This window comes from Elephantulus edwardii, unplaced genomic scaffold (assembly GCF_000299155.1).
Source record: "Elephantulus edwardii isolate Elephantulus edwardi_28Jun2011 unplaced genomic scaffold, EleEdw1.0 scaffold00150, whole genome shotgun sequence".
NCBI classification, from domain to species: domain Eukaryota; kingdom Metazoa; phylum Chordata; class Mammalia; order Macroscelidea; family Macroscelididae; genus Elephantulus; species Elephantulus edwardii.
In genome coordinates this window covers 499574-525194 of record NW_006399900.1, presented here as the reverse complement: position 1 = coordinate 525194, position 25621 = coordinate 499574, and the positions used below count along the sequence as shown (strand labels likewise).

The following is a 25621-nucleotide window of genomic DNA, read 5'->3' as shown; positions in this document are numbered from 1 at the left end:
TTTCAACAAGGACTTAAAATTCTTTGACACATTTCTAGGAGTCCTTTTGTCCATCTGATTTACATTTAACAATGCTCTGTAATTCAGTCTGACTCCAAGCAATAAAAGCTATCTTTCCCTCCATGAGAGTTGTCTTTAGAATTAACTCCAGGATCTGGAGGTTGAAGAATTTTAAAAGGCACTTGAGGGATAGATTTTTGATTTTGAGCGTATTCCTTAGGAAGGAAAGGGCATTCTGAAAGGGTAATTTTGATAGGTGGCATTTAATTAGTTCTCATTCATAGAACAAAACCATGTCCATTCTTGCACAATCCTAACAACTGCTGGTGTCTCTGAGCCTGTGGTGACAGGCTCTGTGCCAAGCCTTCTTGTTAAGTATCTTTCTTCTCTTCACTGATGCTGTATTTTACAAAGCATGACGTCTTTCCCCAGGAATTGTCCCTCCTGGGAACATGTGAGAATTGTCACCATCCTCAAATCTAATGAGCACTCAGTCTGCTCTTCTTCCAAGGCAGATATGTTAGTTTTTCTGACAGTCCATGATGTAGTTAATATTTTGGGCCAACAACATGACTTTAAGGCATCCTCTTTTTCTGTCTTCTTTATTCTTGTTCTGCTTTCACATATAAATGAGGTGATTAAAAAGAGTATGGATTCAGTCAGGTCACATTTTGGTACTCAAAATTATACTTCTGTTCTTTAACACTTTAATCTAGATTTTTGCACATTTTATTATAATATTTTACTTTGTCTTCCTGACTTTGTTTTTTGAATCTTCTTTCAATTCTCTTCAACATTCCCCCCCCCAATGTTAGCATTGCTCTGTTCTAGAGAAAGTTTCAGTCTCTTTTCTAACATCCATTTGATTTTTTATTTCTTTCTTGACTTTTGAATTATTTATTTCTTCATATTAGATGTCTTAGATACACTTCACAACTCATTTGGTCTTTGGTCATTAGGGTTCAACAAGTAAAAATCTATAGATGATCTCTAATTTCAGGTGGACATACTTGGAGGAATTTTTGACTCTTAATTTTCTTCAATTGAACTTGAATATGTCGTGTTGTTGTTGTTATGTGCCGTCGAGTCGTTTGTGACTCATAGCGACCCTATGTACAACAGCCCTAAACTCTGCTCTATCCTGTGCCAATCACATGGCCTCTGACACACCCATCCCAATTACCCCAGTCACTGAATCAGTCCACCTCATAGAGGGTCTTCCCCTCCTGCGCTGTCCCTCCACCCTCCCAAGCATGATGTCCCTCTCCAAGGACCTGTCTCTCCTTACAACATATCCAAAGTATGTCAGACGAAGCCCCAGAATCCTTACCTCCAAGGAGCAGCCTGGTTTAACCCTCTCTAGGATGAATCTGTTTGTTTTCTTGGCAGTCCAGGGTACCTTCAATACTCTTCTTCAGCACCACAGCTCAAAGGCATCAATTCTCCTTTTATCTTCCCTAGTCTTTGTCCAACTCTCTGATGCATAACAAGTGATTGCAAAGACCATGGCCTGTATCAGGCACACCTTAGTCTCCAGAGAGACACCGTTGCTCTTGAGTACTTTAGAGAGGTCCCTAACTGCAGACTTTCCCATCGCAATATGGTTTTTTATTTCCTGGTTACTGGTGCCAAGAGTGTTGACCGTGGAACCGAGTAAACTGAAGCTGTGAACAATCTCAATCTCTTCGCCATGCATCCTGATGCTACCAATTGGTCCAGTGGTGAGAATCTTTGTCTTCTTGACATTGAACCTCAGTCCATACTGAAGGCTGCAGTCCTTGACCCTCTGCAGCAAGTGCATGAGGTCCTCCTCAGTTTCGGCAAGCAGGGTTGTGTCATCTGCATAACGCAGATTGTTAATAGATCTTCCACCAATCCTGATGCCATACTTCTCCTCATAGAGTTCAGCCTCTCAGATAATCTGCTCTGCATACAGGTTGAAAAGGTATGGAGACAGTAACTTGAATATAAGCAGTTAATAATAATTTCCATACTCAGTTGATGGCTCTGTGCTAACTAATATTGAGTTTATCTCTCTCTTTCTTTTCTTGAGAAGCAGAGGGTGGGTTTTGACTGTGATGCACAATGATACACAGCCTTTGGGTTAACAGAGCAACTCACTGTAGACATGACCAGAACTCCCTGTTTCTTTCCCTGTAGACATAGTCAATTTAATTTCATCTTGTGAAGTTCACATGCCATATGGTTTAAAAAAATATAACTCTTGGCTATACAAAATTCTATTATGTGGTTTTCATTGTTGTTTCTATCACCATGGCCCTATTTTCCAACCTTTCTTCTTTGTTTCTGAATTTACATGCCAGTCACCAGTAATTATCAACACATTTTGACTGGATGTTTGATCATACAAGAGATGTTGGTAAAAATCTTCATGTAAAAAAAAAGGGTTTTAATAGTTTGAGGGTTTTAATAACTTTGAGTAATAATCTTTTAAATGCATACTCCTTACAGTCACATGAACATGTTCGTGTCACTGATAGCATTGCACTTCAGGATATATTTTGAGATGTTCTTTTTGACAGCGAATGTAATGTCATTGTTCTTTAATTTGTCATTCTAAGCATAGGAGACCATATGACTATTAGGTTGGGGTTTGATGTGCGGTACTTCTCTTTCTCCCACGAGCGAGACCCTTGAGGCTTGGCCTAGGGCTTAAGGTAGCATGTAGCTTAAATCCCCGAAGGAGGAGGTGAGAAGAAGACAGCCATGTTGTTCCTGGATGCCTCCTCTCTGTGGCTTCTTGCTGCCTGTGTGAGGCAGTCTGCGTGCGCAAGTAATCACAAGCTTTCTGGGGTCATGTGCTTTTTTTTGGGCTGTGTTTGATGTGTGGTACTGCTCTTCTCCCAAGGAGCGAGGCCCTTGAGGCTGGGCCTAGGGTTTAAGGCAGGTGGGGGCTTAAATCCCTCGGGCCTCTGGACCTTGATCCTGGTTCAAATTTGGGGTTTTTTTTCAAACATTCTTCTAGGTGGCATAGCACTGGTCTGTGCATTGCTGTACAGAGGTAACTCATGGTTGCTGTGATGCTAAACACTGTGACAATGATGTGCCAAATGTGATAATGGTTATCCATGATGGACAGTGCTTGGTGGAGCTTCCTGATTAAAACAAGTTTGGAAGCAGGAGTAGCACTCACTTCCGAAATGGCTTGTCTCCGGAAACTCTAGGAACAGTGCTCAGGCCTTTCGTTCATAGGGTCGCTATGAGTCGTCTACAACTCAACGACACCTAACAACAACAAAAACAACGATTCCAATGCATTTCAGTTCACTAATATCTGATATCTAAGATATAAGGGAGCTTTGGTAGCCTATTAGGAAGGAGCTGTGCTGCCAATTTGAAGACACTTGTTAAGTAACATTGTACTTGACTAGTACAACTCACAGCAATGTTGTAAACAACAGATCTGAACACTATTCTATCCTGTGCCATACTCATTATCCCTGAAATAGTCAAACCCATTGTTACAGTCACTGTGCTAATCTATCTTCTTTTAAATATTTTTATTGGTTTTATATAATAATTACATTATATTTTACTCATATACACTGTGTTTTATACCATTGTTCATTTACAAAATCAAGTGTATATGAGTGATTTTATGAAACCCAACCTGTCTTCTTGAACATCTTCCTCTCTTTTGCTGACTCCCCACCATTCCAGGCATGATGTCTTTTTCCAAGAAATGTCTCCTCACAACATACCCACGGTATGTGAGATAAAGCTTTGCCATTATTGTCTCCAAGGAGTACTCTGGCTGCATCTTCTTCAAGTCATCTATTTATTCTTTTGGCAGTTCATGGAATAGTCAGTACTTTTCTCCAATACCTCAATTAAAACATACGTTCCTTGACAGCAGACTTTCACAGTCCAAGAATTTATTGATTTTTTGGCTGCTGGTACCAGTGGTATTGATAATGTATTCAAGCCATTCTTTTCTCTATTTACCATGTTGTTGTCTACTGGCCTAGTGGTGAGGATTTTTGTTTTCTTGATGTTGACATATAATACATAGTGAAGTCTGTGGTCTTTGATCTTCTACAACAAGCCTCTCAAATTGTTTTCACTTTCAGCAAGCAAGGTTGTGTCGTCTGCATAATGCAGGTTGTTGGTGAGTCTTCCTTCATTTCTAATGCCACATTCTTCTTCTTGATGTCCAGTTTCTAGAACAGGATTGAGCTCTTGCAATTCTAACTGCTTCTGTCTTTTGGTTAACTTAGAAATAGGTTTCACAGAAGTTAGCTTATTTTCTTTTAGAGACTTCTTGCACACCAGAAGGGAGCTCTGGTGACCTAGTGGTAATCGTCTTAAACCGTTTCCCCCCAGAAACATTCTTTTCAAATCTTTAGCTTAATCCCAGAGAAAAATGTTTTCTTTGTTATAGACTTACGTTTGTTTAGGGGTTTGACAGTTGAAAAGGAAATTCTTTGTTATATACTTAAGTCTGTCTAAATGTTTGATGGTTACAAAGAAAATAAACAAAAGCTAAGATGGAGTTGGAGCTCAGACCTGGGTTGATTATTCTTCTATGAGAACGAGATTCAGTTGTGGAACTCATACATTCTCTTTGGTGACCCTGCTGGGGATTACTTTAATAATGTTATACAGCTTTATCTCATCTTTCTTCCTCAGGTGGTTCTAACTCAATAAGTTAAATGTACAACAATTATGCTTCTATCACTTAGAATAATTGCCTTTTAAATCTTGCTTTGTAAAAATTCAATCTTGCTAATGAGTTGACCCTTATGAATAAAATATGTATACCTCTGTTCAACAGATGTGGTGATATAGGTGCTTACTATAGAATGGTACTCGGTCATGGGCAATATAATTACTTTTCTAAAATTCTAACCTTAACTTTTTTAATATTTTAAATAACTGCAGGCTAATGGACATTTTCTTTATTTTTTTTAAAAAAGAGTCCAAACATTACTTAGGTTTTGTAAAATTGTGTTAGAACACTAAATAGATAACTTTCCCACTGTCTACACGTTAATAAGTCTTTCCTTTTTTGTCATTCACATTGTGTTTTGTATGATCATTCTCATATATTGTGTCTTATAAAAATCAATCACCATTAATCTATGCCCACTATTATCCTGTCTTTTCAGGTATCTCCTGAATCTTTTCTAATTCTTTCACCCCTTACCCTCCACCATCAAACTCTGCTACCCCATAATTCCCCCCACCCCACATCTCCTCATCCTCAGATCCTCCATCCCCTCACCTTCTCTCTGGATATTCATAGACATCTTACTAGTTATCTTTCTTTTTTCACAATAATGGTCTTTGTAGTATTTGTCCTTATGAGACTGAGTTAGTTCATTCAGCAGAATGCTCGCTACCATTTTCCATGTTATATAGTATTTTTCTAAACTGTTGCTCCGGAGTGTTGTATAGTATTCAATCACATGAATGTACTACAATTTTTTTAAATTTTTTATCATCATTATTATTATTATTTTGTGTGCGTGTACGGTCAAATCTGATCCGACTGGTACAGGAGGATATTGCTCCTCCTTCTCCAGCAGAGCATCTGGTAGATTTGAACCATGTACCTCTGGGATTGCAGTGCAGCTTCTTGCCACTAGGCCCCCAGAGCTCCCTTGTACTACAATTTTTTAATCCAGTCATTTGTTGATGGGCATTTTTAATCCTTGCCAATTAAGATGGAGATACAAATATATAAGAAAATAATTGCAAACTTCAAATGAAGAATGATATTTAGTAAAAAGAATAATGTTATTCTCTACTTTTATCTTCATTTGAAGGACTCCTACCTGATCTTCAAAGTCAAGTCTGAATATAGTATCTTCGGAATATGAGGGATGAGGGATATCACATTACTACTATCTAACACAGAAGTCAACTCTTCCTCTGATTTTCTGTATTAATTATTCAGTTATTCCATGCCATCTTAATTTGCTATTTAGTTGTCTCCTGAATTAAAATAACATGAATAAATTGTCTCATTTGATAACTATTAATAAGTTATTGTTTTAAACTTTTGTTACTTTTATGTAAGTGTCATATAGTTCAGATGCTAGGTGGTGCAAAGAGGTGTATGATATAAAATCTTTGTCCTGCCCTTTCTCTACTCATATCACTATTATATTATCTCAGAAGCAAATAGTGTTTTCATTATCTTGTACATATTTCCACAGCATTTCTCAACCATACAAGCAAATATTGCATGTAATTGGAGATAATTTGCCCCTTTATATGCAAGTTATATTGTGTATGTTCTTCTTCAGTCTACTTTTTAAAAAACTTAATAATACCTTTTGGAGGTTTTTTGTTGTTTTATTCTTTTTTATTAATGTTAATGAAAGTTTACAGAGACTTAGGGTTTCCAGTCATTTATTGTTGCACTTTTCTGTTTGCCCATCCCTCCCCCCAATTCACTCTTCCCCTTGAAAAGTAAAAGAAAAATTCTTTCATTGTTATGTAATCCCTTCCCCTCAAGTCCACTCCACTATAGAGCCTTCACTTTGGACTTCTGTAATGACAAGAATACCCATCCATATCAGAAGGAATTGGCTGACAGAGGAATTTCATGAAATAACATTATGAGCAAGAGCCTATGGTGATGAAGGAGAAAGTTCAAGTTTCTATGAAGTAATTAGCAAAAAGCAAGACTCCAGGAGTTGAGAGCATACCAAATGATTTATTTCAACAAACAGACGCTGCCCTGGATGTGCTCAATAAGTTGTGCCAGGAAATCTGGAGGGCAGCCAGCTGGCTAACTGACTGGAAGAGATCGATATTTGCTCCCATTCCAAAGAAAGGTGACCCAACAGAGTCTGGAAATTATTCAACAGTATCATTGATATCACATGCAAGCAAGATTCTGCTGAAAATTATTCAGAAACGTTTGGAACAATATGTCAACAGAGAACTGCCAGATGTGCAGTTTGGGTTTAGAAGAGACCATGGTACCAGGGATATTATAGCTAATGTAAAATGAATATTGGCAGAAAGCAGAGAGTACCAGAAGAATGTCTATCTGTGCTTCATCGACTAGGCAAAGGCTTTTGACTGTGTAGATCAAAACAAGCTATGGCTGACACTGAGAAGAATGGGAATCCCAGAACATTTGATTATGCTAATGCGAAACCTATACTTGGACCAAGAGGCAGTCGTCAGAACAGAGCTGGGAGACACTGGATGGTTCAAAATCAAGAAAGGAGTCCGTCAGGAATGTATTTTGTCTCCATACCTTTTCAATCTGTATGCAGAACAGATCATCCGAGACCCTGGGCTGTACGAAGAGGAATGTGGCATCAGGATTGGTGGAAGAGGCAATAATCCCGCTTGCTGAAACTGAGGAGGACCTGAAGCGCTTGCTGCAGAAGGTCAAGGACTGCAGTCTTCAATATGGATTGAAGCTCAATATCAAGAAAACAAAGATTCTCACCACCAATTGGCAGCATCAGTATGGATGGTGAAGAGATTGACATAGTTAACAGTTTTAGTTTACTTGGTTCCACAGTCAACACTCTTGGTAACAGCAGCCAGGAAACCAGATGAATTGAATTGGGAAAGTTAGCTGTGAGGGACCTCTCAAGAGTACTGAAAAGCAACAACGTCAGGCTGGAAACTAAGGTGCACCTGATCCGGGCTATCATCTTGGCAATTATGTGCTATGCATCAGAGAGTTGGACAGTAAATAGGGATGATAGAAAGAGAATTGATGCCTTTGAGTTGTGGTGCTGGAGAAGAGTGTTGACTATACCATGGACTGCTAGGAGAACAAACAGGTTTCTCCTAGAGAGGGTGAAGCCAGAATATTCTCTGGAGTCAAGGATTCTGAAGCTTTGACATATTTTGGGCATGTTGCAAGGAGGGACTGGTTCTTGGAGAGGGACATCATGTTTGGGAGAGTGGAGGGATGGGGCAGGAGAGGAAGACTCTCTATGAGATGGATACATTCTGTTAGTGGAATGGTGGAAATGAATGTGTTTGAGACAGTGAGGTTGGTACAGGATAGAACAGTGTTTAGGGCTCTTGTACACAGGGTCACTATGAATGGCAAACAACTCGATGGCACATAACAACAACAACAAACAACATATCCTTTTTAAACAGTTCTCTTCTTCATCTGTTTCAATGCAGTATACACCATTCCTCCTCTCCTTTTCTGTCTTTTCTCAACCCTAAAGTCAGTCCCATTTTACAATAGTGGCCCTATACAATATTTGTCCTTTTGTGACAGAGATCTTTCACTCAACATAATGTCCTCCAGGGTCATCCATTTTGCATAATATTTCATGAGCTCCTTGTTTTTCAGTGCTGCATAGTATTCCATTGTGTGAGTGTATCAGAGCTTCTCTATCCATTCATTTGTTGATAGGCACTTTGGGTTGTTTTTAGCTCTTTGCTATTGCAAACAAAGCCACAATAAACATGGGCGTGCATATATCTACGTGGGAAGCAGTTATGGTTTTTTTAGGGTAAATTCCCAGTAGTGGGATTGCTGGGTCAAATGGTATTTCTATTTGCAACTTTTTGAGAAAGTGCCATATAGCCTTCCATAGTGGTTGCACCATTTTACACTCCCACCAACAGAGAATAAGGGTTCCAGTTTCTCCACAACCTCATCAGCATTTGACATTTGCTGTTCTGTTAAATTTTGCAATTCTTCTGGGGTGAGATGATATAGTTGTTTTTGTAGATATTTTCAATTATCTTTAATTTTCTTTTTTTTATTGTGCTGTAATACATACAATGATAAAGTCTCCATTCTAGTATTTTTTAAAATCCTACTCCTTGCTTACTGACTGCTTCATTGTTTTTTTATTTGCTGTTTGTTTATTTTATATTGGTTTACTTTAAAAAGTCATATGCTGTTGTTGTGAGGTGCCATCAACTCAAGTTTGATTCATAGCGACCCTAAGAACAAAATATCTGAATCCTGGCCTGTCCCGTGCCATCCTCACACTTCCCAAAACACAATAGCTCATTGCAGCAGTCACTAAATCAATCCACCCAGTTGAGGGACTTCCTCTCCTTCATCGACCCTCCACCTTTCCCAACATTGTTCGCTTCTCCAAGGAGGTGAAGCCTTATCATTCTTACCTCAAAAGAGCACTCCGGCTGCACCATCTCCAAGACATATCTGTCATTCTCTTGATCTGCGATGGGATCCATAGTGCTTTTCTCCAAACCCACAGCTCAAAGGCATCAATATTTTTTTCTATCATCCTTATTCATTATCCAGGTCTTGGATACATTGCTAATTAGCAGAAAGACTATGGCCCGAATCAGACGCACCTTAGTCCTCAAACTGACATCACTACTCCTCAATAATTTGAAACCATCCCTAAGTAAAGATTTTTTCCAGTACAATCCATTTTCTTATTTCCTGACTGCTCATACCAAGGGTGTTAATTGTGGATCTAAGCAAGATGAAGCTGTTGACAGTTTCAGTCTCCTCTTCATCCATCATGACACTGTCTATTGATCCAGTGGTAAGAATGTTTATTTTCTTGATATTGAGGTGAAATCCATACTGAAAACTGCAAGTGCTTCAAGTTCTCCTCACTTTCAGCAAGCAAGGTTATGTCATCTGCATAACACAGGTTGTTGATGAGCCTCCCTCCAATCCTGGTGCAACACTCCTCCTCATTGAGTTCAGCTTCTCAGACAATTTGCTCAGCATATAGATTGAACAGGGATGGAGATACAATACCACCCTGACACACTTCCTTCCCGATTCTAATTCATGCAGTGCTCCCCTGCTCTGTTCACAAAGCAGCCACCATCTAGGTAGAGGTTCCACATAAGCATAATCAAGTACTTTGGGATTTCCACTCTTCTCAGTGCCAGCCACAACTTGTTATGATCAACACTTAAAGGCCTTTGCATAGTCAATAAAACACAAATAGCATTCTTTGGGTATTCCTTAGTTTCAGCCAGGATCCATCTGACATCAGCAATGAAATCCCTGGTGCCATGGCCTCTTCTTATAAATCTTCCTTGAACTTTTGGCAGTTCCCTGTCATTATACTGTTCCAGTTGTTTTTTAATGATCTTCAGCAGTATTTTACTTGCATGTGATATCAATGATATTGTTCAATAATTTTCACATTCATTTGGATCACCCTTCTTGGGAATGGGAACAAATATTCTTCCATTCTGTTGGCCAGACAGCTGTCATGTATTCCTCCATTCACACTGTGTTTCACATTTTTATTTCCATACACTGTGATTTATAAAATTAATCCTCATTGATCAATGTTTACCATTATCCCACCTTTTCAGGTCCCCACTGGATCTTTCCTACTTGCTTCACTCCCTCAGTCTGCCCACCAAACTCTGTGACATTGAGATTTCCTCCTCTCCACCCTCACTCCTACTCCTCCCTCCTTGACCTGACCTGTCCTCCTCCTTCCCCTTCCCCCTTTGGACTTTTGTGCACATCTTACTGTGCGTTTGTGGGCCATCTGAATGTCTTTTTTTTTAATTGTGCTGTAGTACATATAGCAATAAATTGACCATTCTAGTACTTTTTTTACACCTACTTCTTGCTTGCTGACATTTTACTGCAGTTGTTATGTGCTATCAGTTTGAGTATGATTCACATAAACTGTGAACAACAGATCCAGACACTTACCCTGTTAACTGTCTTCATCACAATCTCCATTATGCAAAGCACATTGTGCAGGCACTGTATCAGTTCATCTTTTTGAGAGTCTTCATGTCATTTGCTGATCTTCTACCTTACCCAGTCTTACGTTGTTTCCCAAGCACTGTTTCATTCTGACAGAATCTCAAAAATATGTGAGATGAAGTTTTACCATCTTTACTCATCAGGAACAGTCTGGATGCTGTTTCTCCAAGACAGATTTGAGTTTTAGCAGTCCATGAGATATTGAATTATCTTACCCAATACCACAATTCAAAGATATTGATTCTTTTTCTGGGAGGAGGTATTCTTATTCATTGTCTACCTTTCAGATTCATATGAAATAATGGAAAATAAATAATTTGTAAAATGTACACCTTAGTCTTTAAACTGACATTCTTGCTCTTTAGCACTTTAAATAAGTTCTCACAGCACATTTTCTAAATGCAGCATATCTTTTGATTTCCTGACAGCTGTTACCATGAGTGTTGCCTGTGGATCCAAGCAATTTTAAGTCATTGACAATTTCAATCTTTTCTCCACCTATCATGATATTGCTTAGGGGTCCAGTAAAGAATTTTGTTTTCTTGATGCTGACATGTAATTCATACTGAAGGTTATAGCCATTGTTTTTCTTCAATAAATGCTGCAAGTCTTCTTTCCTTTCTGCAAACAATTTTATATAATCTGTATAATAGAGATTGTTCATGAATCTTTTGCTAATATGGATATCACAGTCTCCTACGAAAAGTCCAGCATCTTGAATTATTTTCTCAGTTTACAAAAATAATTCGTATGGAGAAAGGATACAGCCCTGACACACACCTTTCCTGGTTTTAAACCATGGAGTATTTCCTTGTTGTGTTTGTACAGTCGTTCCTGGCCAGTGTATAGATGTCATATAACCACATTGAAACATTTTGGGATTTCCATTCTTCTCTATGTTAGCCACAATTTGTTATGATCTACATAGTGAAATGTATTTGCATAATCAATAATACACAAGTAAACAAACACCTTTCTGTTACTCTTTGCTTTCAGTCAAGATCCATCTGACATCACCAATGAGATCCCTCTTTTTGCACTTCTGTTTCTGAATTCAACTTGAATTTCTGGAAGTTCCCTTTTGATATACTGTTCTTGTCATTTTAAAATTATCTTCAGTAAGATTTTACTTGCGAATTAATAATATAAATAACAATTTAACTACCATTTCAAATTTATGATACTTTTAAAAATTAACAATGTTTCAATGCAACGGTCAATATCTATCCACTCTTATCCTATTCTTCTTCTAAGCACCTATGTCAGATCTGCTTTATAAAGATGTGTTATGGAGTATTTGTCCTTTTGTGACTGAGATATTTCATGTTAAAATCACAAACAAAATAAAATTTCAATTAAAAAATTAACAATACACTCTGATGCATATCTGGCAATAATGGACTTTGAGGTGCTAGGCAAGAACCAACCACTATGGCTTTGACGGTTATGGTTGTCTGCTAATTTGACTAAGTTATGAGTCTGAGTGGTTTGACAATAGTTATTGTTGTTGTTGTGAGGTGTCATTGAGTCACTGCTATCTATGTCTTATGACAACTCTTTGAAGAACAGATTGGAACCTTGCATTGTCCTCTTGATTTTAACATGCTCAAGGCCATTGTTAAAATTACTGTCAGTCCATCTTGTTGAGAGTTTTCCTCTCTTTCTGATCCTCTCCATTCCCTAACATGATAATTTGGGGGTTTTATTCCCCATGAACTGGCACCTCCCAACAACATGACCATAATATGTGAGATAAAATCACTAAATGACATAATTAGGCAGTTTTAAATAGAGTCATGATCCATTTTTTAATTTGACATGGTTATCTTTCATTTTCATATAATGGCAGTTTCACATAAGGACCTGCGTTTTTTAATTTAGCTTCCAATAAATGAGAAGTGACTATATTTTCTTTTGTTCAACATATACATAGTAGAAAATATAGCAATTCAATAGTTTCTTCAAATTTGATTCCTGGATATTAATTACATTCTTCGGGTGTTTAACCATTATTGTTGTTGTTGTTGTTATGTGCTGTAGAGTCGCTTACAACTCATAGCGACCCTATGTACAAGAGCCCTAAGCTCTGCTCTGTCCTGTGACAATCACACTGTCTCTGATACACCCATCCTGATTACCCCAGTCACTGAATCAATGGACCTCATAGAGGGTCTTCCCCTCCTGCGCTGTCCCTCCACCCTCCCAAGTATGATGTCCCTCTCCAAGGACCGGTCCCTCCTTACAACATGTCCAAATTATGTCAGACAGAGCCTCAGGATTCTTGCCTCCAAGGAGCCACCTGGTTTAACCATCTCCAGGCTGAACCTGCTTGTATTCTTAGCAGTGCATGGTACATTCAACACTCCTCTCCAGCACCACACCTCAAAGGCATCAATTCTCCTTTTGTCCTCCCTAGTCATTGTCCAACTCTCTGACACATAACAAGTGATTGCAAAGACCACGGCCTGTATCAGACGTACCTTAGCCATTATTAGCCCCCCTTTAGTGAGTTGTTCCTCTTCCACTAACATAAATTCACTACTATTAAATTTTATACATAATCTTTCAAATTATTGTGTCATCTCATCCCATATAATAGATCTTAAAGGAATACAATTTTCAAGTCAGACATTCTTGCTAATTAGTCTAAACTGTTTTTTTTAAATTTTTAAAAAAATCTTCAAGGAATAATCTAGTTTAAGATTTAAAAGATGTTGTTGTTAGGCAATGTTTAGATTCATCTCATAGAATATAAGACTAACTAATCCTGTACCACACTCAAAATTGCCCATGTGGTAGCTCACTGCATTTTTCCAGAGTTTCATGGATTTGACTAGCCTCAGTGGTTCCAGAAAGTTTGCATTCCTTCAGAATTGGAATTTATATTCTGTATTTCCCCCATTGATTGTTATTGTTTTGAATCTTTGCTTAAAAATTTTAGTGATGGTAGCTAGTTCTTCTGGTTTCATGGTAAATAGGGCAATACATGGTAACGACTAGTCACATCCATTTCCTTTTCCTGTTTTTTATTCTCCCTTTTCTCTTTTGCTGCATGTGAATAGATACCAATTCCCCCCCCCCCATACAGTAGTTTGCTTGCTTTTAAGATTGAGGAAGATGTGCCGTGAACTAAGAGGTTGTTGGTGTTATGTGCCATCAAGTCGTTTGCGACTCATAGCGACCCTATGTACAAAAGCCCTAAACCGTGCTCTATCCTGTGCCAATCCCATTTCCTCTGACACACCCATCCCGATTACCCCAGTCACTGAATCAATCCACCTCATAGAGGGTCTTCCCCTCCTGCGCTGTCCCTCTACTCTACGCAGCATGATGTCCCTCTCTAAAGACCCGTCTCTCCTTACAACGTGTCCAAAGTGTGTCAGACGAAGCCCCAGAATCTTTGCCTCCAAGGAGTAGCCTGGTTTAACCTTCTCTAGGATGAAATCTGTTTGTTTTCTTGGCAGTCCACGGTACATTCAATACTCTTCTCCAGCACTACAGCTCAAAGGCATCAATTCTCCTTCTATCCTCCCTAGTCATTGTCCAACTCTCTGATGCATAAGAAGTGAGTGCAAAAACCATGGCCTGTATCAGGCAGACCTTAGTCTCCAGGGAGACACCGTTGCTCTTGAGTACTTTAGAGAGGGTCCCTACTAGCAGACTTTCCCATAGCAATACGTTTTTTTATTTCCTGGCTGCTGGTGCCAAGAGTGTTGACCGTGGAACATCTATTGCATAAATGCACAATTTTTCTACCCATTCACTTGTTGATGGGCATAATGCAGCAATATACAACGTGTGCATACATCTGTTTGAATTGTGACTCTGGTTTCTTAGGGTAGATACTCAGTACTGGAATTGTTGGGGCAAATGATATTTCTAACTTTTTGAGAAAGCACCAGACTGCTTTCAATAGCAACTATACCATTTGATGTTCCTACTAGTAGTGACTAAGACTTTTAATGTCTCCACAACCTTGGCAGCATTTGTTGAACTTTGTTTGCTATTGTTGCTAGGGTGAGGTGTTATTACACAGCATTGAAAAACAATTAACTCACAAAACATTATACAACATAGAGGAATCTGGAAGACATTATGCTGAGTTGAATATCTGCATCACAAAAGGAAAAATATTGCATAACACCACTGTTATAAAATAAGAAAGCCATGGGAGATGGTTGGGGATAGAATGGGGGGAAAGTGGATAGATAATGAGCACTGCATTAGGACAGATGAGAAGAACAGTCCAGAAGGAATATATGATTAGACATTATATGTATGAAAAGAATCTGAAACAAGGGATTAGTTGTGGGGTGAATTGGGGGAGGGACAAGAGAAGGGGTAAAAAAATATGTAACCATGAATAATAACAATAACAAAAAAGAAGTACATATAGTAAGACACATTCCTGAATGTGGATGGAATTCGAAGACATGATGCTGAGTGAAATAAAATAATAACAAAAAGACAAATATTGAACAGGTAAATGTACAGAGACCAAAGTCTCTTAGTGGTCCTTAGGGGCTGGGTGAGGGGGAGAAAGTTTGGTTTACATGCTGCTGAAGTTCATATTATAGGATAGAAAAATCATATTAGTTAAAGATAGGACTGAACAGTTGGATAATAAATTTCTGCTAATATGTTATAACCTGTAGAAACTGGCATGGGTAAAATTTGCATAAAAGATATATTTATAACCACAGAAAAGAAGTACACAGTGTAGCTCCTGAGTTTGATCACATACCAAAAACACTGTACAGGATTTAATTACTTGGTTTGGAGGTTGAAGGATGTGATTTTATGACACATACCAGATATTTGTTCCTACATTTTTAGTGCTTCTGTTCTACTTCTATGTTCAATTAGTTATAGGTACATCATAAACCACCTTTGAAACTGAGGGAGATCTGATGGTGTAGTCTTTAGAGAGTTGCACTGCTTACCCATTAGTGACTTAAAATAATAAAAATTATTATTATGTCTGAAGGTGCGTGTAAATTGGATGCATTTTCTGGTATTATAAAAGTTAACACAAGTATTTTGTAACTGTAGAATGGGAAGTTGCTGTCATTATTTTTAAAAATATTTTAATAATTTTTATACCATAATTCATTTAAGTTGTGTTTTATCCATATATATTGTATTTTGTACATTCTTTCATTTGTGTATCATACTCATATACATTGTATTTTATACAATTACCATTTAGAGCTCCCGTTGAATCTTTCCTAGTCCATCACTGTGTTCTCCCAGTCTGCTCGCTACACCCTGCTATCCTAATGATTTCTATGCTTCATCTTTTCCTGCCTCTTTGCCTGTTCTCTTTTTTACTAATTATCCTTCTATTATCTCAGTAAAGGCCTTATATAGTATTTAAGTTCATTCACTCAACATAGCGCCCTCTACACTCTCCCATATATATGTTTTATACAGTATTTTACAAAATCATTGCTTTTTAGGACTTCATATTATTCCATTGTGTGAATGTACCACAATTTCTCAATCCATTTGTTTGTTGATGGACATTTGAGCTGTTTCTATTCTTGCTATTATGAATAATGCTGCTATGAAAATAAGTGTACCTGCCTCTGTTTGGATCTCAGTTCCATTTTCACTGGGGTTTATTCCTAGCAGTGAAATAGCTGGGTAGCCAAACTGCCTTCTAGAAGAATGGTTTCACCATTTTACAACCCACCAGCCGTACATGAGAGTTTTAATTTTTTCACATCCTTTCCAACATTTGTTGCTTGCTGTCCTGTTAAACTTTGCTACTGTTCCTGGAGTGAGATTATTTCTTATTGTGGTTTTAATTTGCATCTCTCTTACTGCCAGTGATTTTAAGTGTTTTTTCACTTGTCTATGTGGCATCCAAATTTCTTTTGCTCATTGTGTGATTGGGTTGTCAGATTTCATCTTGTGGAGGCCTTGTAGTATTCTGTAAAGTTTCATTATGAGACCCTTAATTAAGATGGCATTGCCAAATGTTTTTTCCCAGTCTGTAGGGTTGGGGTTTTTTGTTGTTTTTTTCCCCCATGCTATTGTAAAAAGTTTTTTATGACACAGGGACTTAATTTTTAGAAGGTTAATTTATATTATCCTCCCCTGGTTGTACATTTCTGGTTATATTTGCAAGTCTGTTTTTGCCATAGGGACAAAATGGGACCTTCTGAGTTTGGTCCCATTTTGTCTTTTATGATTCGTTCGGTTTTGAGCTTTACCCCAGGTCTCAGGTCCACCTGGAATTAATTTTTATTATTATTATTTTCATGTATGGTGTAAGACGTAGATGTTGTTTTGGTTTTCTGCAAGTAGATGTCATCACTATTTGTTGAAGAAGTTGTCATTATTCTTGGCTCATTTTTCTCTCATTGCTAATAAGCAAATTTTGGGAGATTTGAGAGTTCTTGGTTTGAAGTACTGACCTCTCTTCTGTGTGATTTTTGTATTCCAACAGGATTGTCAGATTTGTTCACATGAGTAATGAGTAGAGTTCTGAGAAAGAGTTAAAATATATAGTTTTTTGACACCTATATTTGATGTTACTTTGGCCAATGTTACTTTGGCAACACTCTACTAGCTAAACTAAGTACCAGTGCAAACTAGATGCATGGGGTGACAAACTGACACTATATTACGTATAAAGAGTTCTTCTTATGAAGAGCACAACTCAGAAAGATGAGGAGAACTGGGAAATTTTTGCAATGAATTTGTAACATATACATATTTATCTACTTTTTATAAATAGTCTAGAATCTTTAAGATAGGACATTCTATTTCTGTATTAACAATGATGCTTATAAAGGACATCTGTTGGTTTTGAATTCATAACAATACTTCCTCATTTCATCTGATAATGGCTCTCTACTTATTTATTTCTTTTTCTGTAAACCAGGAAAGGCATGGAGGCAGCAGTCTCTGATTTCCATCAACTTCATGAAGAGGAGAAAATTCCGATCAGCAGTATTAACAGCATAACTGTGATTCTTTGATATGTCCCCTGCACTCCACATCTTCTACCCAAGTTAATAACACTCATCCTTTTCATGGTGGTCATTATTTCTTTACTAAGTTTGATAACTCATTGCAATGGCCACATGGAACTCACAGATAATCCCCATCATTATGGGAATTATTAACAAAGTAACATTACAATTCAGGTTCAGAATATTCAGAAAACAGCTCTTTAGTCAGGACAGATACTTTTCAACTGTATCAAAGGGAAGGGTTCTGATATTTGGCCTATGGGCCTTGGACTCTGCCCTACTTAGACAAGTCCTAAAAAGCTTCTTTTCCATGACCCAGTATGTGTCACTCTCACATTTCCAGTAAATGTAGGCTCTCGTGTGGGTTCAGCAGATTTAGCTTTTCCAGCAAGGGCCATAACTATCAGAACTCAGCTTTCTTACTATGTGGGCTGGGATCCAACAGCTCTTTCTCACTCCGGTCTCTGGGTCTCTGCCATCTCATCTTGTGCCATCTTGCTCTGTCTATCTAGTGTTACAATTCCAAGTCTTTGGTTCATTCACAGATCTCATGAGGTTCAAAGGATGTGATGCGTGGTCTGACTCTTCTTTCTGGATAGAAGTGAGATCACTCTTTTCTGCCTCTGTTGCTGTTGTGTACCATCGAGTCAGAACCAACCCATAGCAATCCTCCAACGGACTTTCAGAAGCAGTTTAATCACACAGAAGGAGATTTCTCCTGTGGAGTCACTGGTAGCCTCGAACTGTGTTGTGTGCCTTCAGAATTGCCATGTAGCTTCTTGCCACTAGGCCACTGGGATACCTGTTTCTATCTCTACTTTAGCTCAGTTTAAGCCTATTAAGATGGTAAAATCGATCAATACTCATGTCAGTGGTCTGCACATTTTTTGGTGTGGTGTCACCTGAAAGGTTCCATTTACCTCGTTGTTTTTTTGTTTGTTTGTTTGTTTTATAAAAATAGTATCAAATTTATTCAGTATCTAGTTTCATTTTTAAATTAGAGCCACTGGACAATATTTTATAAATTAAAATTCTTACAAAGGTAGAGAAAACATTATTATTAAAGAGTAACATTGAAAACTTACTGGGCCCTGAATTTACAAAAGTCATATTTAATAGCAAAAAATCCCAACAACACTACTTAATGCTTCCAATAAATAGCACTTAATTTACCTGTTTTCACCCAATTATTACTGTCTAACAAATATTTCAAATTTACCACTTATGATTTCCAATTTGTTGCTGTTGTTTTTAAGTGCCGAGAGGACTCATAGTGAAACTATGAACGAAATACCTGAGCACTCTTCAAAGAGTTTCTGGAGACAAGCCATTTAGGAAGTGTATACCTCTATTGCTTCCAAGCTTGTTTTAATCGGGAAGCTCCACCAAACACTGTCCAGCATGGGTAACCATTATCACATTTGGCACATTAGTGTCACAGTGTTTAGCATCACAGCAACCATGAGTTACCTCTGTACAGCAAATGTACAGACCAGTGCTATACCACTGAGAAGAATGTTTGATTAAAAAAAACCAATTTAAACCAGGCCTGAGGGTCTCTCACCCCAAGGGCCCTAATGGGTTTTTAAATAGGAGGCCTTATCACATCTCTTCTCTTCTCTTAGCAAATCAACATTCCACCCTACAGCTCACCAAATCCCAGCCAACAGCTTCTGCAGAACCAGCTCCTTTAGATGACTTTCAAATTGTTCTTAAGCACCACACTGCCTACCAAAAAGGGTTTTTAAATAGGAGCCCATTTACTTTACTTACATTATTAATAAGTTATCCAGTCCTCTTGATGAACCGCTCACAGTTCATATTTGCATAATCCTACTTAGCCATGTAGTGAGATTTACAAAGCCTGTAGCTGAGAATAGCCACATTGATCATTTACTGCACTCCCTCACTCTTCTCCTATGTGATTGTGGTGAATTTTTAGAGTTCCAAATTGAGAACTTTTGTCCAAATAGCTGATCAAGGAGTGGGAGCATAACTCAGGATAGGAAAGGTGGGAGGTGAGAGGCAGAAAGGAAGATTGTCAGTGAGACGGATTGACACAGTGACTGCAGCCGTAGGTCAAGTGTGTCAGGGATGGTGAAGACGGTGCAGGACGAGAGGTTCAAGTCTGCTGTTCATAGTGTCCCTATGAGTCCTACTGGACTTCACAGCACATAACAGCAACATCAACAGCAATAGCAAACAACTAGGAAATGTGTGTGAAGCTGAAGTCTTTGGTGTAGTTTTGTAGATTAGTTTTTAAAATCTCTTTTGGGAATTCTTCAGCATTTTTTTCCAGTTACTGTTATAATTTTAAAAAGAAACTTATGCAGATGCTACAACCCTGCTTGCTGAAACTGAGGAGGATCTGCAGCGCTTGTTGCAGAGGGTCAAGGACTGCAGCCTTCAGTATGGATTGAGGCTCAATGTCAAGAAGACAAAGAATCTCACCACTGGGCTGATTGGCAGCATCAGGATGGATGGTGAAGAGACTGAGATTGTTCACAGCTTTAGTTTGCTTGTCTCCACAGTCAGCACTCTTGGCACCAGCAGCCTGGAAATTGAAAGATGTATTGCTATGGGAAAGTCTGTGATTAGAGACCTCTCTAAAATATTGAAGAGCAACGATGCCAGTCTGGAGACTAAGGTGTGCTTCATACATGCCATGGTCTTTGTAATCACTTGCTACGCATCAGAGAGCTGGACAATGACTAGGGATGATAGAAGGAGAATTGGTGACTTTGAGCTGTAGTGCTGGAGAAGAGTATTGAATATACCATAGACTGCTAAGAAAACAAACAGACTTTTCTTGGAGAGGGTGAAGCCAGGCTGCTCCTTGGAGGCAAGGATTCTAAAGCTTTGTCTGATGTACTTTGGACATGTTGCAAGGAGGGACCAGTCCTTGGAGAGGGACGTCATGCTTGGGATGGTGGAGGGACTGCACAGGAGAGAAAGACCCTCGATGAGATGGATTGATTCAGTGACTGGGTTAATGGGGGTAGGTGTGTCAGAGACAGTGAGATTGGCACAGGATTGGACAGAGTTTAGGGCTGTTGTACATGGGGTTGCTATGAGTCGCCGGTGACTTGACAGTACATAACAGCAACAACAACAACAATGCCCTCTAAGTGAGTGTCGTGAGTACTTTGATTGGTCTGCCAGCCAGTCCTTTCCCTGGGAATTATCTCTTTCCTCAATCATTTAATTAATGGAGAGGCACCAATACTACAAAGACACCTTGACCTTTGGCCACAAGCTCAACTTGACCAATAAGTCCTTGAAAGTTGTAAATGAAGAAGAAACATAAGCAATTTCAAAACATATGGTGTTAAAGTTTACATGTGATAGAACATATTTCCAACCCAGCACAGAACTCTGGCCTGCCAAGTATGTGAATTTGGACAAGCCATTTTATCTCTTTGAGATTCAGTGTTCACACCCAAGGCTGCTTGGAATGTAAAAATGTGCAAATGAATGTGAAATACCCCGTATAATTCCCAACATGTGAAGCTTTACTCTCGCTTATCCTTCTGGGTGGATCTCCTTTTATCAAATATCCAATTTACAGGTTCCTGAATGATTTTTACAAATGTGGATCTAAAACTCCTATTACATGCCAAGTACTTTTATGTCCCAAGCCTGTTGCCTTTAAATCGACGCCCCCTCACCCCCACAGGAACCTTCTTTTAGGTTTTCAAGCCTAAAAATCTTAACAGGATCTGACTAACGGTCTTTCTCCTGTAGAGCAGCTGGTTGTTTTTAAGTACTAGTGTTTTCATTAGACAGCGCACCACATAATCCACTATATCATCAGGAGACCACTTGTTGTTGTTGTTATTGTTGTATATCATTGAGTTGGAGCTGACCCTTAACTGACTCTCTACCGGTTTTTCAGAGGTAGTACGTCACACAGAAAAAGACTGCCCTTCTTTCTTCCACAGAGTAGCTTGTGAATTCAAACAATGTACCTTTGTGTTGGCAGCACAATTTCTTACCATTAAGCCTCCCAAGCTCCCTTGAAGACACTAATATCACTATTAAATTCTTATACCTCACCACTGTGTAGTAAGTTTTGCCTTAGAGTGCCCAGCATTGAGTTTCTTAGACTGTAAATCTTTCTAGGAAGAAATTGTCCATATTTCTCCTGCAGAGCGTCTGGTGGACTAGAAACATAGCTTTTGGGGTTACCAGCCCAACCTCATCCTGCTACATCACCAGGCCTCCTTCAAAACATTGCAAATATTGGCTAATTTAGCTGTCATTGTACTCTTACCATTTTACAGAGAAGGAATCACTCTTATTTCTCCATCAAGACTCACTCAGTCTACTCTTCCACCCTCATTATTTTCATACAAGGATTGATCTTTTGGAAAAAAAAAAACAAAACCAAACACAAAACAAACAATAAAAATAAAAATTTTATACTAGTCTTCTACCTTCTTAATTTAAGAGGACGCCTTAATAGTTCTCTTCCACAGCCCTTTGCATTTTGATTCCAATCAAAAATGTTGGCATATTTGCGGCTCACAGGGGTGAATTGGTGAAGCTTCTCATGGCTAAGGGTGACCAGACATTGGCGCTGTGCTTTTTTTCATATCCTAACAACTCTTCCTAAGGAATGAGCATAAAGTTGTTTCAGTAGTCTGTTTTCACATATACAAAAACACAGATTGGAGCTATTTAAGAATAATCTTTTTCATTTGTGTTTATTTTCTCAGCATGACACTGCTTGTGGTAGAGCTTTGCCATCAGACCAATCATCTTCTTTGCCTTCTTTGAGCATTCACGAGCCTTTTGACTTTCTCTTTTTCTCATGGTAATCCAAACGGTAACCATAGTTCTTTCAGTGTAACTCAATATACTCATTTTGTGACATGGTGACGGCAGTAAAGGCCCCTGGGCGCAGTCTCCGGGGTGCAAAGAAGCCCTCAATTTTCAGGTCTCTGAGACTTTACGGAGCCTGTCTCTGGAAAGGCAAGACTATCAAGATGCTTGAGGCCATCCATTTTGCATGTTTCATGAGTTTCTTGTTTTTTAATGCTGCGTTGTGCTGAGTGAAACATCTCAGTCACAATAGAACAAATATTGCATAGGGACTGAGATCAGGGTTGAAGGAAGACAGAAAAGGAGGGAGGGAGTGATGTATACTGCAGTGAAACAGATGAGGGAGAGAACTGTTTAAAAGGGACATATGAATAGGTATTCTTGTCATTACAGAAGTCTAGATTGAAGGCGGCATAGTGGAGTGGACTTTCGGGGAGGGATTGCATAACAATGAAAGAGTTTCTCTTTTTCTTTTCAAGGAGGGGTATGAATTGGGGGGAGGTGGTGGGCAGGGAGAAAAGTGCAACAATGAACGACTGGAACCCCTAAGTCTCTGTAAACTTTCATTAAAATTAATTAAAAAAAAGTTGATAGAAAAAAAAAAGATGCTTGAAAAGAGAAACAATGAACAAAAGAATGATGAGAAGATCCCACAGGGGCAGTACCTGGTTATCTGTTGGACAGAGATGGGCAGACCTGAGCTAAAGTACTTTCCAACATGATTAAACAAAAAATGCAAAGAGAAAGGGGGAGAAATGGGAAGTCCCTCTACCCAAAGTCCGTGCCCAGGGAGAAACAGAAGTACTCAAAGTAATTTCGACAAGATAGAGGAAAAAAGAGAGTGTGGAAGAGGAAGATTGCTGAAATCTGCTTTGTTGGAGATGGTTTTACAGGAAAAACCACTTAAATATTAAAGAATCATCAGATCAGTGGGCTTGCGTTTCAAGATGGCACTTGTAACACCACATCCTGAACTTAAAACCACATTTTGCCTATCAATACTTGGTGTAAAGAGAAATCCTTCATCCCCACTGTATGCAACGTTGGGTCTTATTACCAAAGGTACCATCACTGAAATTAATGTGAGTGAATTGGGACTGTGACAGAAGGAGACAACGTTGTTTGGGGGGATGTGCTCAGTTAATCTATAATCCTGAGAATGATGGATGTATAAATGCTGTCTGATAACACTTTTATACAAGTTCATAATTGACTACCAGCCAGTCAGGAAACAGACTTTACCATGTGCCTCTGAATGCTACCAAACAGAAGTCCTGCAATCAAAACAACTATTTATTATGCTATAAAAAACATTAAAAGGGTCCAGTTTTACAAATTGGTCTTTATTTTAATATCTTCAGAGTTTTAAGTGTAGATTCATGACAAATATTCGTTCTTGACAAATAAAACCCACAGCAGTCCCACAGTACCATAGAAAAAGGACAGCATAATGTACAAAGCTGGTCACTAGCTTGATGACATTTTAAAAACTGAAGGTAATCTACTTGTTAATTTTCTTGAGTATGAAGATGTTCTGTTCTTTTCTAAAGCCATTGTCAAATGTTTCGGCTTCTAAATTAGCAAGAACTATAAATTCTGCAATCAATTTCCTCTTCCCCCCCTTTTTCTTTGTTACAAACCCGAGTTTTCATAAGAATCAACATGTTTTTGATATGTTGCAGAAGTTCGATTCTGAAATAAAAGAGTTCTGTCTAGCATAAGCAAAGAGGGCGCTCTGCCAATCCTTGCTTATTGCAGTGTATGTGAAACTAAAACATGCCTTGAATTTCCCTAAAAAGGAGAAAAACTGAGTTAGAAACTGTTCATAGCTGACTGTCCTTTGAATTTTCAGAAATTGTAAATCGCACTAGGAGAGATTGCCTGTCTATGTCTCCCATAGAGTGGCTGGTGGATTCAAATGACCTGAGAGGCACCGTCTTAGGGGCAGCAGTGCACTCCCAAAGGATTATTTAAATATTCTGGAGGTGTTTCTGGGTGATGCAAACAAGGCTGGACCATGAGCCAAATTGTGTCAGTTCAAATCCATTCAGAGATGCCTCAGAAGACAAGTGATGATTGGCTAGTGAAATATCCCGGACTTGGAAACCCTACGAGATATGTGTCTACTCTGTACATATCAAGAGACCATGAAGTGGAGATGATTCATCGGACACTAACTAAAGCAGTAAGAAGGAAATGTAATGGAAGGGCCAACAACATCCTGTGTACAAACAAAACTGAAACCAAGAAAGAAGAGAATACAAGTATCAGTAAATATTTGTAGATGACTTACATCTTTGATAGGAGAAGGTCAGAACATTTCACTGAAGACCTACTATGTTATAGCCACCAATTCTTTGCTGAACTTCACAAGAAATTTTAGTGTTACTTGTTATGACTTCCCTGTAATAGATGTTTGTTCCCTTAATTCAAATTACATCAACTCTGTTGGAGCTCAATATCAAATGCCTTTCTTAACTTTTCCCCATGCCCTATATTGCTTTTTCTGCTCCATTTCTCCTGTAAGCACTTCCTCAACCGATTGTTTGAGTAAGGATTACCATCTCAGCCCTCTGTTTCTTGGGAATCTAATCCAAGACTCTTCATATTCTTGATGAGATCATGGAAGCTCATAGGAATATTAAAATGATCAAGTATAATCCAGTTCAAGTATAGTAGGGCAGAGAATAAAAGCTTTTGTAATTTGTCAAGTTACTTCATTTTGGAATTTCTGTTGAGAGTTTGTGGCTGAGATAGTGAAATTACGTCTCCTTCATGCAATATTTCATTAACAAAACAGATTGAGCTGTACCATGTGATGCATCATATTGATGACATATCTGAACTCAGAGCTGTGCTGGCAATGTACTTGGATGCCAAGATACCTCAAACTTAGTATATCTGAAACAGAAGACTTGCCTTTTCCTCAAAGTTATTCGTTTTTGCAGTCCATTTCATTTTATTTGATGGCAACTCTATTCTCCCAATTACTCCATTTTATTTCTTGATGGATGTTTTCATGGACATTGATTTAGATCCAGTTAAGATGAAATCTTTAACAACATCATTTTTAAATATACTTATCATAATGTTGCTTATTGGTCCAGCTATGAAGATTTTTGTG

General features: G+C 38.5%; 1 pseudogene; it reads left to right on the top strand.

Moving 5' to 3' along the window:
- Positions 1–23102: 23102 nt before the first annotated feature.
- LOC102862059 lies at positions 23103–23682 on the top strand (annotated as a pseudogene).
- Positions 23683–25621: the final 1939 nt, after the last annotated feature.